This window comes from Apis cerana, linkage group LG8 (genome assembly GCF_029169275.1).
Source record: "Apis cerana isolate GH-2021 linkage group LG8, AcerK_1.0, whole genome shotgun sequence".
Classification (NCBI taxonomy): domain Eukaryota; kingdom Metazoa; phylum Arthropoda; class Insecta; order Hymenoptera; family Apidae; genus Apis; species Apis cerana.
In genome coordinates this window covers 7,945,801-7,964,257 of record NC_083859.1, presented here as the reverse complement: position 1 = coordinate 7,964,257, position 18,457 = coordinate 7,945,801, and the positions used below count along the sequence as shown (strand labels likewise).

General features: G+C 42.9%; 1 protein-coding gene and 1 long non-coding RNA gene across 6 annotated transcripts in view; one reads left to right on the top strand and one right to left on the bottom strand.

Annotated features, from left to right (window-relative positions):
- Nucleotides 1-531: 531 nt before the first annotated feature.
- On the bottom strand, nucleotides 532-18,394 carry LOC133666588 (uncharacterized). 2 transcript variants are annotated; one of them, XR_009830923.1, is made up of 3 exons: nucleotides 17,949-18,394; nucleotides 813-1,039; nucleotides 532-742 (listed from the first exon to the last, which is right to left on the bottom strand). It is a non-coding gene; the product is annotated as an uncharacterized LOC133666588 (long non-coding RNA). The 2 variants fall into 2 exon arrangements; XR_009830924.1 differs by lacking the exon at nucleotides 17,949-18,394 and adding an exon at nucleotides 1,462-1,788.
- The window catches only part of LOC108003869 (GATA-binding factor C), a 75,892-nt gene continuing 71,674 nt past the window's right edge, over nucleotides 14,240-18,457 (top strand). The window contains exon 1 of one of the 4 annotated variants that reach the window (XM_062078591.1): nucleotides 14,240-14,876. The gene's annotated coding sequence lies outside the window, so the exon portion shown is untranslated. Of the gene's footprint in view, nucleotides 14,877-15,847; nucleotides 16,051-18,457 lie in introns of those variants that run through there. The other 3 variants (XM_062078590.1, XM_062078586.1, XM_062078588.1) reach the window with 3 other exon arrangements.

Sequence of the window (18,457 nt, the reverse complement as noted above, 5' to 3'; positions counted from 1 at the left end):
TATCTTCGACACGCCCCGACACCGTGTAAAACCGCGCGGCGGGTTTATCTGGCCGGGGCCAGAGCAGCGGATAAGTGGCCGGCCGGCCCGTTTTCCGATCTCCTTCGGATACGAACGTCAAAGCCCCGTCCATCGCTGCGCTTATCGTATTCATTTTCTACCGGTTTCTCACGAGGAAACCGGTTATCTCGCACCGATAAGATATCGATCGATCCTCACCCCCTCCTCTCCTTCCAACCGTTCACCGAGATTGACACCCCGCCATCTTTTTTTTAATCTTTCTTTGATCCCTGCGCTTGTAACTGGAGTAGGTTTTTACTTTTTTCTGGGATTCTTTTTAGGAGAGAAACTGCTATTTCGATTTTAATCGAGAACAAAGTAATATAAGAGAGGGTATATATAGGAGCGCGTTTTAATTTTTATTTTCAAATTGGTTTCTTCTCCGATTTCTCAGAGCGTTGGAATAATTTCTCTATTCCAGCAATTTTATTCAATAACGTAACTCGCGTTTGGGAAGAAGTGGATTGATTATTTTGATCGATAAAGCTTCGTTTATTAGATTTCGGAGAATATGGAAGAGAGATTCTAGGAAATAAAAAATAAAAAGTAGAAAATTTCGTATGAACGCGTGCACATTTCGTAGAATTCCGTGGATGCGAACCCCGAATAAGGGGAAGACTTTGAGTCTTTGGCTCAAGAGAATCAAGCCTCTTCCTCGATTCCTCGATGATTGATGAAATTTCTGAAAAATTGTGGGACGAAACTTCTCGTTGACGAAATCAATAGAAATAAAAAGAAAATTTTATACGAACGTATATCAGATATCTGATAGAATTCCGTGGATGCGAACCCCGGATAGGGGAGCCTTTGGCCAACACTCTTTTTCTCCAATTACGAAGCTCGTTACGATCTTCGTTCGAAATTCGTGACGATCTTGTCTCTTGTCTAGTCCCACGCGCGAAGTCGGTGTAAATGCTCTTAGTACACGAACCTCGTTGCCGCAATTCTCGTTTGAAATCGGCGACCGTTGCGGTGAAATCTGAAAGGGAAAAGACATTAGCGCGACGAATCGGTGCCGAGTTAACGCGTGACGTCGCCCTTCCATTTTCTTCCTGACCCGATTTCCCTGGCGCCTCGGCCAAATTTCCAACCAAGTCCGTTTCCAAAATTCGCTCGTCAACTCCACGCCTCCACGATACACATCTTCCCTCCGAATAACAAAAGGGCCGGCGAAAAACAACGACCCTCGAACAATAATGACGATAAATTTGTAAAACGATAAAAAGAAAATGCTCGAAACGCATCACAACGACAATAGAGCGCGAAGTATATTCCATCGATGAATGGAAAATGTGCTTAATAAATCGACGACGGCCTTGAAGACCGGCTCGGTTTAAACTTTCCCCATTGAAAACGTGAAGATATCGACTCGAGCTCGCCTTTAAATCACCTTTCAATTACCTCGTGAAATTGCCACGCTTTGAAAATTACCACGGATGATTTATGCGAACGCGTGGCCCCTCGAAAACCCAAATTTCTTCCCGAACATACACAACACGACGAATGACAACGAGTGCTCGCCGTAATTTGCCCTGCCTCCCCGTTCACGGGCTCGGCTTAAACCTATTGGATCGTTAATTACTCCTCGACTATCGTGTCGTCGTCCAAATCGCCGGGGACAAGGAGGCCTCGAGGGAGAGGTGGTGTATAACTTGCAGTAACGGGATTAGCTAGCCCCTCCTCCTTCCAACCTACCTCCTTGGAAGTGCCTCTCGAAACGACTCACGATTTTTGTCCACGGCCGCCAAGTTGATCCAAGTTTTCAAAAATTCCTTTCCCTATTCGTGACGACAAAGATACCTCTTTCGAAGGGAAATTTGTTTCCATTTGTTTCTTATGCAAGTCCAAGAGATGTCCCATGATTAATCAATCTCCAATTTTCGCGATTTTTCACAGAGTTCGTCGACGAGCCGATTTTCCAACACGGCAAAATGGCACAGAAGCGATATATATACACACACATATATATATACGTATACAGGAGGGGGTCCTGAGAAGAAGTGGTAGTAAAAAGAGTAGCAATGGAGAATGCCGTCCCCCTTATCATCGTGGCATCGACAACCGTGAAAGATCTCTTTTCCAAGGTGGACGCTGCCCTCCCCCTTCCTTCTTACCTTCGCCTTTCCTTCGTGCCACCACCCTCCCTCCTTAGCGAGCCGGGCCTATCTCTCCTCCAAATAGGTCTTGTAGTACTTAGGGTTCATCAAGATAACTCCGGCCCTGGCTTTGTGTTTCTTCCAAGAGAACGAGGGACGAGAGAGAGAGAGAGAGAGAGGGAGAGTGGTCCGCGAGGATGGAACATATTGTAGAACGGTGCGCGTGCTTTATGTTTTGCCCTTTTCGAGATCCTCTAGCCAGGACGGCTTTAAGCAGTTTCTCCGCGTTTCCCCGTTTCTGCGCCTCTTTTTGCGCCGCCTCACGCTGCAACGAGGACGCGATGCCGCGCAGCTGTTCTCGCCAGCTTCTCGCTCGAGCGCTTTCCCGTTCCGCTCGAATATCCTTCCTTACATTTTGGGGAAAATTTTTGCACAGAGAGAGAGAGAGAGAGAGAGGAAGTTCTCATCTCGAGACTCGAAATTTATCGTTTTATTCGTTTTTCGATAATGAACTCTTCGTTGCTGAATTGAAAATCTTGAGACGGGAAATAAAGTGATAGAAAAATGTGGATATAGGAATCGTGTATAAGTGGGCGTCAAATATAAAATAGTGTGTTCTGAAAGCTATCAAGAAATGTATGCGTGAAAATTCTAAAAATCCTCGGTTATCTGGAAAATCTTGGCCGATAGAAAAATGTGTATTTATGCAAAAGCTCGTTAAGTATAAAATAGGTGTTCTGAAACCTATCAAGAAATGTATGCATGAAAATTCTAAAAATCCTCGGTTATCTGGAAAATCTTGGATAGAAAAATGTGGACATAAGAATCGTGTATTTATGCAAAAGCGCGTTAAATATAAAACGGGTATTCTGAAACCTATCAAGAAATGTATGTCAAATCAAATTCTAAAAATCCTCGGTTATCTGGAAAATCTTGGCCGATAGAAAAATGTGTATTTATGCAAAAGCTCGTTAAATATAAAATAGGTGTTCTGAAACCTACTAAAAAATGTATATATCAAAATTCTAAAAATCTATGTAAGAATCGAGTATAATTCTATGCAAAAGGGCGTCAAATATAAAATAGGTGTTCTGAAACCTATCGAGAAACGTATGTACGAAAATTCTAAAAATTCTCGGTTATCTGAAAAATCTTGGTCGATAGAAAAATGTGTATTTATACAAAAGCTCGTTAAATAGGTGTTCTGAAATCTATTAAAAAATGTATATATCAAAATTCTAAAAATCTAACCAATAGAAAATCATGTATTAACCATTTATGTAAGAATCGAGTATAATTCTGTTATGCAAAAGCTCGTTAAATATAAAATAAGTGTTCTGAAACCTATTAAAAATGTATACATCAAAAATTCTAACCAATAGAAAATTACGTATTAACCATCTATGTAAGAATCGAGTATAATTCTATGCAAAAGGGCGTCAAATATAAAATAGGTGTTCTGAAACCTATCGAGAAACGTATGTACGAAAATTCTAAAAATTCTCGGTTATCTGAAAAATCTTGGTCGATAGAAAAATGTGTATTTATGCAAAAGGGCGTCAAATATAAAATAGGTGTTCTGAAACCTATCAAGAAGTGTATGCATGAAAATTCTAAAAATTCTCGAAAAATTCTAATCAATAGAAAATCACGTATTAACCATCTATGTAAGAATCGAGTATGATTCTACGCAAAATGGCCTCAAATACAAAATAGGTGTTCTGAAACCTATCAAGAAACGTATGTACGAAAATTCTAAAAATCCTCGATTATCTGGAAAATCTTGGCCGATAGAAAAGTGTGGATAAAAGAATCGCGTAAGAGCACAACTAGCTCTTCTATTAAGAAACGTATTAAGAGATGTCGTATCAAAATTCTCGTTTATCTCGGAAACGGAGCTTTGATCAAAGAGAATAGCGTTGGATCGGAAGAAGGAAAAAGAGGATGCAGAGAAAGGAAGGTGGTAACGCGTAGACGCGTGTCAGGAACGTGTTGCACGATGGAAAAAGTGGAGGACGGCCCCCTCGTATCGGGTCTCTCTCTGTGATTACGCTAATGCACCGACCAGGATGCACCTCGCCTCACCTGCGCCTTCGAATCTCCTCCGTGACAACTCTCGAACCAAACCGTTCCTCCCTCTCTCTCTCTCTCTCTCTCGTTCTTCTCCAAACGAAGAAGCCCCTCGATTCGATCGGCGATCGATCGAATCAATGGGACAAAGAGGCTCGCCGATCTGTTTGCGTACAAATCGTAACTGTTCGTGCCTCCCCTTTGTCCACCATCGACAATGGGCAAGAGAGAAACTTTTCACAAAGTGCACTTCCCTCTTCTTCCAGGATTTTCGTGGCTTCCTTCGAGCAGATACCATCTCAAGAAATTCCAGAAAAAAAATTCGACACCGCTCCACGCGTTTTCTTTTCCTTTTTCTTTTCTCGGCTAAATTCTTCTTCTCCCACGTCGTTCGCATTTTTCAAAAATCGCACGACGAGGAATGATCTAACCTAATCTCAGTCTATCTAATTATTCAAAAGTGAGAAAAGAAGTTTCAGAGAAGAACGGAAGAGAATCTTGCGATGTCTTTGCAAAGTAAAAGTCGTAAGATCCGAATAGAACGAAAACTCGTTTCTGAAAAGTGGATCGACCAGTGGAATCCAAACTGGCTCCCGTGACTCCGCAGAAATTCGATTTTTGCCGCGAGGAGAGCGATATCTCCCCTCCTCTCTTCTTATCTTGCCGATTATCGAGGCGATCGTGATCTATATATATATATATATAGTTTTCACCTCGAGAAATGGGGGGAGGGATCTCGCGATTTAATTGCGAGGGGGTTAAAGAAAGGGTGCATTATCTCGTGGAGCAAAGAAATTCCTCTTTTGTTCTCTGTTTGCCGGTAAATCTGCCGGCAACTCGCGCGAGGAGGCGTTTTAAAGTTTGCGTTGGAGCTGTAAGTTGAAATCGATGGCTCAGGGGACGAGGGGGGAAGGGAGAAAACGGCCAATTTTGTCCTCTTTAATTAACCAACCCCCTCCCTCGCCCTGAGATTTACTCGCGTTCCGCAACTGGCTAACTACACTTGGTGGGAACAAGGGATGGATGAGATATCCTCCCTCCATTTTTTTCCCCCTTAACCCAGTGCTACCTTAATTTTGCAGAGATCAACTCGACGAAAATTTGTGTACATGCATCGAAAATGGAAAAGGAAAATTTAAAGTAGTTTAAAGTAACGGATTTAATCATCGAGATAAGAATAACTGACTGATTCTCTTTCGACATGTCCAGTCATATCATCGAAATTAATATAACGTTGAGGATGTGATTAGGGATGTGATTGAGATTTCCTGAGAGAGAAAGATCGTATGCTTCTTGAAATACGTGAATCGAATTTGAATTCGACGAGAGAGAGAGAGAGAGAAAAAAGAGAAAACAGCGTTTAATTCAGCCTTATTCACAAAGTGTTTTCACTGGAAAGAAGTTTCTCGGTTCGAAGAAGAGTCTCCCCTCCCCCCATTCGTTACGCAAAGCAACACGGTTTCGCATCATCCCGTTTAAAATCGTGAAACAAAATGCCGACACTGTTAGACGGTCTTAAATCAGGATTTTCCATCCTTGGAGGGGAAAAAAAGGAAGAAAAAAAGAAGAACTCTTTTCGAAAGACACCGCGAAAAACAAAAAGGGTTCCTCTTCTTCTTCGTCTTCCTCCTCCTCCTCCTCTTCTTCCTCCCCTTCCCTTCTGTTACCTGCCGCAGTTGTATGCCCTTTAAGGAGGTATCGATGTCCTTCTAACGAGGATCGTTGGATCTCGTGGTCAGGGTAAGGTGTCCGTGTCTTTTACGAGTCCAGGTTGCATAATGTAGAAAAGTCGAGCTGGGCCCTCGAAAAGTAAACGTCGTAAATTAAGGGAGCCGAGGGTAAGGAGGGAGAGAGAGAGAGAGGAGGAGGAAAGCAGGGTTGCTTTTCCTTTTTCTCGTCGTCCCTTTCTCCAGGGGGGATCCACCACCGATATCTTCCTTCCCTCGCCCGCCATTGTTTGTTTATCCAGACTGCAGTGCGGCTTCTTCCAGAGAAGAAGAATTCCTCTGCGAATGATATCCTTTGCTCGGGGATGGAATTCTCGAAATGCGAATCTTTACGTCTGTTATAAGCGAGAGAAATCAAACTTGCGACAGACTTTTATCCTTCATCGAGTCGAGGAAGGAACGATCCTCGAGACGGTTCCTTTTCGAATATAAATCGAATAAATCGGTGAGGAGAGACACGATCTTCTTTCCTCCTGCAGCACATCTTTTCGAGGAATCGAACTTGAAACGAATTCGAAGATATCACTTCTTATAATAATCCCCTCTTTCTCCGGAGAAATGTACAATTCGAGGAACAAGGTCTCAAAAATCTCAATATATATATTCTTCAGGAGGCATTCTCAAGACATTTCCTCTCTCTCTCTCTCTGCCTAAACGTGAAGTAGTCTCAATAGATGTTCTTTCCCTCTCTGGCACTTTCTCTCGAGTCGAGAGAAATTTCGAAAACAAATGCAAGCGAGGGTGGATTTTTGGAGAAAAGGAGTGAGTGGGGAGGAGAGGAGGTCGATAAGTGGGATAGTGAGCGAGTGAGTAACGTTTGGAGGAGGTTGAAGGTAAAGTAAGTAACTGCTGGCGCGAGTTCGCGGAGGGGAAAAAGCGTTGGTACGAAACGGGGGGCGTGGAAGAGAGGGAGGGAGGTCTCTCTTCTGGGTCCCCTTTCAGATAGCAAGACTTCTTTTTCTTGCCGGGCTCCCACAAGTCGAATTCCCGCCGATAATAACTTTTCTTCCCCGCGTATCTCGCGACCAAACTTCTCTTCCTCTTTCTCCCACCCAGCAAGTTTGTTCAAACTTCTATCGTCGGCTCGTACGCATCGTATTCGGATCGCTTGAAACTGGATTAAACGCGTCTCACTTGGAAAAAACGAATCGATGATTAATGTAAAAGTCTATGAAAAAGAAGTTGGAAAGTAAGAATCGTTTAGAAATATTTAAATGGGACGAATGTTCGAAGATCTTTTATTCGAGACGAATTCGATCACTTTGCAACGTTTGACATCGGTTTAAACGCGTCTTACTTGGAAAAAACGAATCGATGATTAATTTAAAAGTGTATGATAAAGAAATTGGAAAATCAATTCGAAAATAAGAATCATAGATTCGTTTAAAAATATTTAAATAGAGCGAGTGTTTAAGAGATCTTTTATTTGAAACGAATTCGGATTACACGTTTGAGATCGGTTTGAAGGAGTGGATTAATCTTACTTGGAAAGAAATCGACGATTAATTTAAAAGTCTATGATAAAAATATTCGAAGATCAATTGGAAAGTAAGAATCGTTTAGAAATATTTAAATAGAGCGAATGTTTAAGAGATCTTTTATTTGAAACGAATTCGGATCATACGTTTGAGATCGGTTTGAAGGAGTGGATTAATCTTACTTGGAAAGAAATCGACGATTAATTTAAAAGTCTATGAAAAAGATATTCGAAGATCAATTGGAAAGTAAGAATCGTTTAGAAATATTTAAATAGAGCGAGTGTTTTATTTCTTTAATTTTTTCATTCTAAATTCTAAATTAATCGTCGACTCGTTTTTTTTAAAGCGCGTTTAATCCGATCTCAAACGTTTGGTCTGGTTGGAGGGTAACGACACGTTTCGAGTGAAAATCTTTAAACACTCGTCCTATTTAAATACTTTTAACTTCAACAACTTTTAAACTTTAAATACTTTTCAAACGAATCCGAAAACGATTTTTACGTTTCTTCTTTTTACTTTCGAATTGTTAAATATCTATTTTCAAACTAATACATCAATATTCGAATATTCCTTTTCCAAAGGCTTTTAAATTAATTCAAATCGATTCAAATGTTCATTTTTTTTCTAAAATCACTTTTAAAATCATTTTTAAACGAATCTGCGATTTTTTATTTTATATAATACACCAATATTCGAATATTCCTTTAATTTTTTCAAAAGCTTCAACCATCGATTCAAATGTACACTTTTCTCCAAATAAGTCCGCGTTGAATCCTTCAAACCGATATCAAACGTTGATTGGAAAGTAACGAGTGATCCGAAAACGATTTTCAAATATTTTTGAAATATTTTTAAACGAATCTACGATTTTTGAATAATCTTACTTTCAAATTGATACATTTAACTACTCGAATTATTAAATATCTACTTTCAAACTAATATTCGAATATTGCTTTAATTTTTTCAAAGGCATCTAAATTAACCATTCAAATATACACTTTTCTCTAAATAAGTCCACGCGCGTTTAATCCCCCAAACCGATATCAAACGTTTGATCCGGTTGTAAACTGACGATGCGTTTCAAATTTACTTTTAAACGATTCTTACATTCTTACCTTCGAATTGACCTTCGAATTTCTTTTTCATAGACTCTTAAATTAATCACCCATTCGTTTTTTTCCAATAAGACGCGAGTTAAAACGAGTGTTTAAAGATCTTTGCACTTGAAAGAATTATCGAAATTTGAAGCGAGGTATCCTCTTTTTCTTTTTTATTTCTGAAAATGAACAAGCTATCCTTTAAACTTTCCACTAAAAATTAAAGGAATACTCGAAACTTGGTGTATTAATTTAAAAATATTACAATTAGAGCGTTCAAAAATCGTTGACTTAAAAGAGTATTGATAATTCACCGAACCCATTTTCCTTAAAAACGCATCAACATTTCTTCCACCTTTTTAAACGCTAAGAATTAAAGGAATATTCGAACGGTTGAATCAATTTGAAACTATTACCCAAGACTATTGTAAAAATCATCGTTTAAAGCCATTTAAGCACGGTTCAAAGATCTTCCTTGCTCGAAAGGGTATTTTATCCGTAACTGTGTCATGTATAAAAACTAATCTTGGAAAATCTCAAGTGTCGGTTTTGGAAAACGGTGGTTGGACGCACAGGCTAATGAGGAGGAGGGGGGAGGGTTAATGGAGAGAGTTGGTGAATCATCGGGGCCGATTAGGGTACAGGTCGTTATTAATACGTGAAATTCTTCGACCCGTAGAAACGACGTTTCCCCAAATTAGCCATTGAAAGCTTCTCTCATCATACTTTTAGCGCAGATAAGAAATTGGCTGGCAAGGTCGGAACGGAAACAAATGGCGGAATAAATGGAAAATTCTTCTTCACGTCTTCTTTTTACCTGAATTCTCGGACAAACGAGAATCCCATTGGAATCCTCCGTGGTTTCCTTTATGGCTGGATTCTTGGTCTTGTTCTTGCTTGAATAGTTCATTAACGGGAGAATCTTCTCCCATCTTCGATGATTTTTATCGATGATTTAATAAAAACGAAATTCCTTTCCAAAAATTTCCTACTCGTCGTACTTTATCTTTAAGGATTTTAAGGGGGAATTTTTATTCGTGTCGCAATTTGAAATTTGCACAAATTGAATACAAATTAGAAACCACTTCTCTCTTTGCTCGATTACCGAGGTAACCGGGTATCTATCTATATGTTTCTAATCTTTTTAGATTAGATCGTATCTGTTCCCCAGACCGTAACTAAACGCTAATTCCTTAAATGAAAATTAAACTTACGCTTTGTTTCTTCTTCTTTTCCATTTTCTTTCTTCTTTTTTTCAATCAAGTCGAATTAGGGTGTGTACACGCCATTAAACTAATTAGTTAAAATATTATAGGCTTGGTTATTCCAACGATGATTAGCCGCGTAACGAAAAATTACGTCTATCTCGAAACAATGCTCTTTAATTATAAAATAAATAAAAATTCGATTTATATAAGAGTCAGAGGGGGGAGAGGATGGGAATTATCGACACGTGACTAACTCATAAATTCCTCCAAATGAAAATTCGCTCAAGAATTTTCCTGGAAAAATTAAAACAGAACCGATGATTCACCGAGAACTAGACGGAATCGCGAAATTATCTTTTCCATCGAACAACCTTCCTTAACTTCCTCAAAAAAAAAAAAAAAAAAGAGAGAGAAAACGTTCGATAATGTGAACAGCAATCTGCAAAAATTCTTCCAAAATTCTTGCAAAAGCGAATTACAAAAAAAAATTAAAAATTCTATCCAATTATTGTTCCAATTTTCGAGCAAATTACAAAAAAAAAAGAAAAGAAAAATATTGGGTCATCGATCAAGCAACCAGGATGAAAAGACCCGATTAGTCCACAGAGTGCATGTACGTACAATTTTCGAGTGAATTTCGTTCCGTTGGGCGAAATTATTCCAAGTGCATCGGTATAACGATTGCAGGAGCAACAGCAGTCAATAGAGCGTGATCGTTTAGAGAGAGCCGGCCGATTTAATCGTGGGCCGCGAGCCACAGCGAAAACGAACTCTCGCGGCCCGACAAATAATTCGACCGAGCTTTATTCGAACGAGTTTCGGAACACATTTAACGATAATGAGGTCCGGCCGACCGAGGGGAGGGGCAGGGATTATTTCGCGCCCCGCTTATTCCTCGCTAATCTGGATAAACACGGGGGTGGGTCGGTGAAAGTGCAAGTAGCGCGATAAATGGCCGACCAACGATCAACCTTAAGGTCAGAGAGACAGAAAATTATCGCGCATTTATCGGAAATGTTGGTATTTCCGCCCGAGGAAACCTCCTTTCCGATTAGCTAGCTCGTCCAATTTCTTCGATCGTCGCAGCAAATAGTAAGAGCGAGTTCGAATCCGACGAATTATTGGATGAAACATAATTTCTACGAGTCGAGGGCATTTTGGTTCTCAAACGCTTGGATCTTGTTACGCGTGGATATTATCCTCATCGATCCCGTGCTCGTACAATTTCCACGATTTTTATTCCGCCTAGCCTCGGGATAAAGTTGGAAGAATGGTCGTAGATCACGGCGGGTGTTGGGAGGGTACGTGAGTCTTGCGAGATATCGACGCCGATTTATTATTCCGGATGAAGGTGGTACGTGGGACGAATAACGGAGCGGTTGAGCGGTAGGCTGGCCCCTAGCTTCGGAAAATCGGAAATAGGCGAGCACGGCACTTTAAGGTGATTAACGGAGGGAGAAAGGGTGAGGCAATTTAGAGAATAGAGAAAGTGAAAACTTGGAACAACGCGGGCCGACCGACGTCGTGCTTGTCCCGAATGACTCATCCCGATTATCCTCTACACGAGAACCTACGAGAACTCTTTGCCATTACTTTGCCCCTTGTACATCGATTTTTCGAAGAAGATAGCAAAGTAATAGCAGCGGTAGCGGCGGTGGAGAAATTGGAGATGCATAGCCTCCCCTTTCCCTCCCCCCCACGCACGTCAGGAGGAGAGATGCAGAGGGAGAAGTGGTCTCGAGACGAGTGCTGCGAGAGGGACAGGGGAGGGCGAGGGAGGGAAGGGAGGTGGGGTCGGAGAGAGGGGAAACAAGAGCGGTAAAAATGAATCGATAGGCGGAGTTTTTCATGACGCGGCGCTAGAGGCGCCGGAGGGTGGGGGCCGCGATAGGCGGAGTCAGGCTGATTTAGGGCCGCCATTTTGTGACAATGGGCGAGAGGGGGGGCATGCCTATCTGATTGGCTGATCTACGGACTTCTCTCGTCCCGAACAAGCTTCTACAGATTGTTCGGTTGTACTCTCCTCGTCGGTACTCACCCAGCCGCCCGGCGACCCGGCAACGCCGCCAACCCGTCCACGTCCCTTTTACCCCCACCACCGTGCCCCGTCAACCTCCTGCCTCCCCCTCCCCCTCCACCTCCGCCACTCCAAGCGCCGTGAAAGCGAGAGACACGCGTCCTTCCCGCCACGGGAAGGATCGAAACCGCGGCGGACACGGGCAACCCTTCTCGGCCACATCTTCCTCCCCCCTCCCCCTTGCTCTCCGCCTTTGTCTCTCTCTCTCTCGCTCCATCGAAAAATCGCTTTTCGACGGAGAATTCGTCGATATCGATCGCGAGGGATCGATCCTTGGTTTCCTCGATACTCGGGGAGGCGGGATGTATCGAGATAATGGCGGAAAAGTAGTGGCGCTATCGGATCGACGGCCCGGGCCAACTTGTAACGCCGGTCGGTTGCTCTTTGGATTTCGGAGGTGGGGGTTTCCTGTATCTTAATCGCCGTATCTCATCTAGATAGGAGGGCTAGGATCAAGATTCGGCAACGCGTGCACCTCTGTGCGTTGTTGATCATTCTCGCCGCCCCATCGATACGACTCGAAGCGTCTCGTTTCAACAATTACTCGTTTCTTGCAATTTAACCCGATCTCTCCACTCGATCTTGGAATATTGAAATTTTTAACTCGGGAAATTTGTAAAGTTTCATCGACGAAGGGGCGGACACGGAGCCAATTGCAATTATCCATCCAGATGGAACGGGCGCCAGATGGAAAATTCAATGTTGCCGGGCGAATTTAATGCAGTTCTCACCACCGATTGGCAGATACTGGCGGCCCGACGCTGCCAAATCGTTCCATCAGACAGACCACGGCTACCCACCGGGCCTGCTTTGAATACATTAATAACCCCGGGCGACTCGGGATATTTGCACGACAAATTTGCGCAGATCCCCGATAAACGCCGCGTCTAACGTAACGCGGAAAGCGTTTTACAATGGGACGCGGGGGAAATTTATAAATATTTGCCCGTTGTAAATATTATGTACGTCACGAGTCTTCAACGCTGGTGGCTCGACGAGTTTTTGCCACCACTCTTCCTCCTCCTCCTCCTCCCATTTGAAATTATCAACGGTTTGGTCGAACGGATGAGTATCGATGCGCCTCGTCCATATTTCAAACGGAGAGAAACAGAAAAAGGAACAGGAGGACAGGCATCTTAGTTAATTACAACGAAAATAAAAGATCGGGAGGGCGAAAAGAATTTTGACTCGAGAAATTTTGATGGAAGAAAGAGAGAAATTACGAAAAGAGTTACGGAATGACACACGGGGATTCGACTTTCTAAGGTTCTAAGATCCTCTCCGAGTTGCGTAAAAACGTCCCCACCCCGGTGAAATGGAGCTTATCGAGCGAGCGAATATTATCTAGATCCCGCCGTTAGCCAGAGAGGTGTTGAATAATTCCGTCGGATCAGTGCGCTGATCTCATCGTTCAACTGCGTCGCGATTGTGTGCGAGCGCGTGCCCTCCACGCAGCAGGTGTACACGTACGCGTGTGCGTGTGGCGTGCGTCTATGTGTACGCGTAGCAATGAAAGAGATGGCTTCCGCGATCGGTCGACCCAAATTTAGATCGGATCGAGGAAAACGGGAGGGCACGGCGCGTGCCCCGCGCGAAGATCACCGCCACGATAGAACGCTTTCAACGAACGCTATCGAGCCGTAATCTGACTCAAAAATTTGCTCCGTTTAACTCCGGCCTCTCGTTCGATTCCATCGATCCTCGGCTGGGAACTCGTTTCTATCACCCGTGTACGGATGATAACGAGTCCGGCTGGTGCTGGAAAATTTCCCGATTAATTTCGCCAAATAATTAAATTCGTACCGAGCTCGGCGAAATTTGATCTTCGCGAGAGAGAGAGAGAATTAACGAAGAAGGATTAAAAATCGAAGCGTTTAGAAGAAACGTATGCAAAGTGTCGCATTACAACACGCTCCGCGGAGTTTAAGGATCAAATTTCATCCCCATTCGGTGGTGGGGACGGACGATATACGCGCGAGAAATGGCCGAGCAATGCAACTCGAATAAAAGCCGCGTGCCGTGTATTCACCGCGAACGTGTTAATAAATAAACGACGAGCGGCGAGCCCGAATCATGAACTCTAATCGCGAGTTTGTCGAACGCATTAACCCGAAATCCCCGAATTCTCTTTTCACGCTCGATTCGAGTGTAAAGAAGCGGCCCTAAAAAGTAGAGAGAGAGAGAGAGAGAGAGAGAAATCTCGGAGCGAAAAACAAGGGGCTCGGCATCGCGGAAAAAGGAGCGTCGCCAGGGTTCGGTAAGAAAGAAGGGAGAGGGCCAGTGTTGACAGGAGAAGCAACACGAAACGCGGCTGGGTCGTTCTCGTCTCGTTGGATGGTGGGGTGCGAGTAAACGCCCGCTAGTAGGTTGGCCCGGTGTTGGTGGGCGTGGCCGAGCGGCGCCGAGGCGCGGCGATGTTTGCCGAGCGTTGACGAACGCCGGTGAACGCGAGGGGAACGTCGAGGCCGGTGTTTTCGTTCGCCTTAGTTCCGCGCCGGGTGCCACGACAGTCGCATCGACTCGAGTTTACGTGCGCGCACGCGCGTGTTTCCAAAAATCTTTCTCTCTCTTTCTCTCTCTCTCTCCCTCTTCGTCTCCCCACCCTCGACGCGGATCAACCAGCCGACCGAGAGAAAAACAGACGGCCAGAAGGAAAGCAGGGGAACGCGGAGACACGCGAAACCTTTTAAACCATCTCGAGACGGTTTCTTCGAGCGAAGAAAAGAGAGAGAGTTCTCGCCTAATCTTCCCGGCACGCTTTTCCGCCCGTTCTTCCGTTTCTTTTTTTTTTTTTTTCGCCGCGTACGTCCAACGCCTCTCGGACTCTGTTTGTTGTCGGACACGCGGACAAGAGAGGACACGGGTGTACCACGCGCGCGATAGACACGGGCCCAGCCACTCATTATATTACGCGGGTACCATCCGAACGCCACGATGTGCTGTGTGTGTGTACAGTGCAGTGTCTTCTTGGTGCTAACTTAGTGATTGAAAGAATATTTGAAAACTCGCCCTCGAGCGACGAGACGTCGCGCGGCGACTTATCGGGATTGATAACAGTTTAAGGTAAGCGTGTTTTGGATCGTTACGATTACGGACGACCGCCGTTAAACGACACACCGATATTTATATATTCGCCGTTTAAAACTATTTGCGCAGTGTTATTCATTCGTTCGCGAGTGTGATGCAAAAATTCCCCCCCTCGAGCAGACATTTTCGAACGGTCAGAGACAGTGAAATTTTTATGCGAAGCGACGTGATATATTTCCAAGTTCGAGTAGAAATTTTCTTCCAATTGGATTTTTTTAACATCCAATCTTAAAAAAGTGAGATTAAGGTAATCCGATTCTCGCAGAGAGTGAAGTGTTTCGTTAGGATTATCGAGCTTAGTCTTTTAGGTAGGATTCGTTTCTCTCTCTCTCTCTCTCTCTCGAATCCACGAGATAGATATTTCTTCGCGTTAGAAAATGGAATAATGGAAATTCAGAGTCAGGTGTCTCACGAACCAAAATCCGTTCCTTTTCATTGGGAAAGGTCGTTGACTCGTTATTTAGAGGTCGAAGAAATTCGTTTTTTGGAGTGGGACGGAAAGATGGCGCCGACGGTCACCGTTTATCTTCCACCCCAATAAAATCGAACCTTGATCTCGTAACGCGATGGAATCTTTCTTTTATTCCCAAAAAAACCCACCTATACAAATGATTCGCGATTTCTCGCTTATTCACTCTCGCTTATTCATCCTCGACACGCAGGAATCTTCGATATTCCGTATATCCTCGTTCAATTCAGATTTCTGAGGAAATGGCGATGATCTTAAACTTAGCTCGAAGATCTTAAACTTCTCGCCCGTAATCCTTTCGATTTCTTCGAATCCCTCGAGAGAGCCGAGTTTTTCCGATCGATCGGATTACCCGGGGGGGTGGAGGGAGGGGGAGGGGGGGGAGGAGGAGGAATTATATTCCATGGGAAATTAGAAACCCGACCGGCGAAATAATACAAGTTGGTTACGCTTGGTTGCATAACGGTTCGTTCTCCTCCGTGAAAACGGCGGAGACGCGGTGAAACAGGCGCAGTAGATCGACGGGCGCCGACGGTCCAGGTATTCGCAGGGGTATATTATCCGCCGGCCAGGGGGTTTTCCCCGGCCCTCCGAGGATTTTCCTTTGTTCTTGCACGACTACCGTGGTGAAAACCCATTGACGCGTAACTTGAAATTGACGTGTTGCCCGAGGAGTGTCAGGTACGCAGTACCGGAGAGACGAGGCTTTACCTAAAAATTGCCGTGGCTAAGGCCTGACCTTAAGGTGTAAGCTCTTTTTCCATCGATTACTCGACCAAGGACGTCGTTCGATCGCCCGGTGACGTCACTCGGACGACTCGGAATGGCTGAAAGTGTTGCGTGCCTCCCTTTCGGGGATGGGGATGGATATCGTTCTTCGATTGCGATTTCACGTGCGTATTTCGACGCAGTATCGAGGTTCGTTTAACAGGTTTGATGGCGCGTGGTAGATTTTTCCTTTTTCGTCGAGATTCGAATCTAGATCGGAGATAAAATATCTCTCTTTTGAGATATTTAGGATTCGCGAGATAATTAGGCGATTGGAACCGTTGATAGTTTATATTCAGGCGCGATCTGTATTTAGAAACGTATGGTAACTCTATGCGCATGCAATGAACGAACATCGATTGGGAACGTGGCCTCTTATGAATCACGATCCTTTTTTTGGAGTATTGAAAAGAAACGGTCCACAGTGAGAAGTTTTCATTTTCTTTTTGTCCAAAAGTATCGAAAGTTTCGATCGTGAAACGATTAAATTCATAAAGCTCGATCGATCTGATAGTTGTGCTATCATCGTAGCGTGTATCTAGAAAAAAAAAAAAGAAGAAAAAAAGGAATACATTATCGCGATATTTTTAATTCAATAAAAGTATCGCATAATAATCGCTCGATCGAGTTAATCCGTATATCACGTATTTAAAAAAAAACGGAATATTTACATGTTTTTGCGAAATTGTTTTTTTTCTCCGTGGTTTCACTCAAACTTTATCCATTACGCGAGTCGCGAACGCGCGCGTTAACTAAGTTAATCCATTAATTGTTACGACTTAAAATATATATATATATATATAAAACTGTGGAACATTGAAAAAAGGAAAAAAAAATTCAATTACTCGGCGCAAAATGAAGCGAGAAGAGTGGGTAGGACGAGTCAGTCAGTGGTCTGGAAGAGAACGAGAAACTCGATGGGTTTGTCGAGGAAAATCGGCGGGTGTTCCCCTCGCAGAAGGGAGAGAATATCGGGTGGCAGTTTGCGCGGTCTATAATTGGTAATTTGCAAGTATAATAAACGGCCGCCGGTTTCTGTTTTCATTTATTAGCCGCGAAATGCCTCCGCTTATTAGCGCAACGATGCATTGAAACCGACTCGCTCGTTCCTTCGCGATAAATATTCTTTTCGTCGGCGAAACGGTGCCGTGCCTCCTCTTACATGGCCGTCCGACGATTCTCCAATAGAATTTTTCCGTAATTACCCCATTATTGTCGATTTCTTTTCGACCCAACAGTGAATTTCATCGGGGAGAGTTAATAGTTCGCGAACGTGTTTTTTCTTTGACGGAGAAAGAGAGGTTATGGACGGATAACGTTTCCATTTTCCTTCTTGTATTTTTGCTTTTTTCGTTTATTCGCGATTAGATTAGAAAATTTCGCGTTTAAACGTGGAAAATTGTTCTCGTCGTCGATAGATTAATCGTCGTTGAGAAGGATATAACGATACAACGCCATTGTTTTCCATTGTTAACGATAAAATTATCGATACAGCTAGATCACGAATAAGATTTTCAGAGTATAAAGATTCTCGGTAATAATGGATATATAATAATTTACGCGTATTTTTTTCATTGGAAATCTTCGAATCTGGTATTTCCCATTCCTATATAAATCCGATTCTTTCTAACTATAAATTATTATTACAGATCGAATCCTTTACAAAACAATCGATAGTGTAGAATCCTTTTTATCGATCGCTTATTTCCGTTTCAATTTATTACGAAAATGTATTCATTCGCATAGAGCAAAATCGTACGATTAACGATAAGTTAGACATTAATAAGTTAGACATTCCGTATGTAACTTACGTTTTCAGAAATACTTTCTTCGAAATCGAATTCTTTCATTCTTCTTCATTCGCGAGATTTTCTTCTGGACATCGTATTTTTCTTTCGATACGAGCTCGATCCGACGGCTAAAAATCGTACGCGTCTTTGAATATATACTTTTCCGATACTTTTGCTATTATTCTCTCATTTTTTTCTTTATATCGTTCCACCAATCATCCACGTATCCCTCGGAGATTTTCTTAACTAATGCCTTTATTCTTCGATTCATCTTCGATAAGACACTTAGAGGTTATGTCGAGATGAATAAAATTACACGAAACATAACGACTCGTAATTACGCGTTTCTCTCGAAATTCTCGCAATGCTAATTGTAGTTGCACTTAACCTTTGATTAACAACCATCATAGTTTATATTTGAATCTTGTAAATTATCACGGAACGTTAAGACGATCACCACGCGCTATTCTTAGGAACGACAATTGCATCAAACAACTCGTTAGAGGTTACATTTAAGGGACTGGATTCAT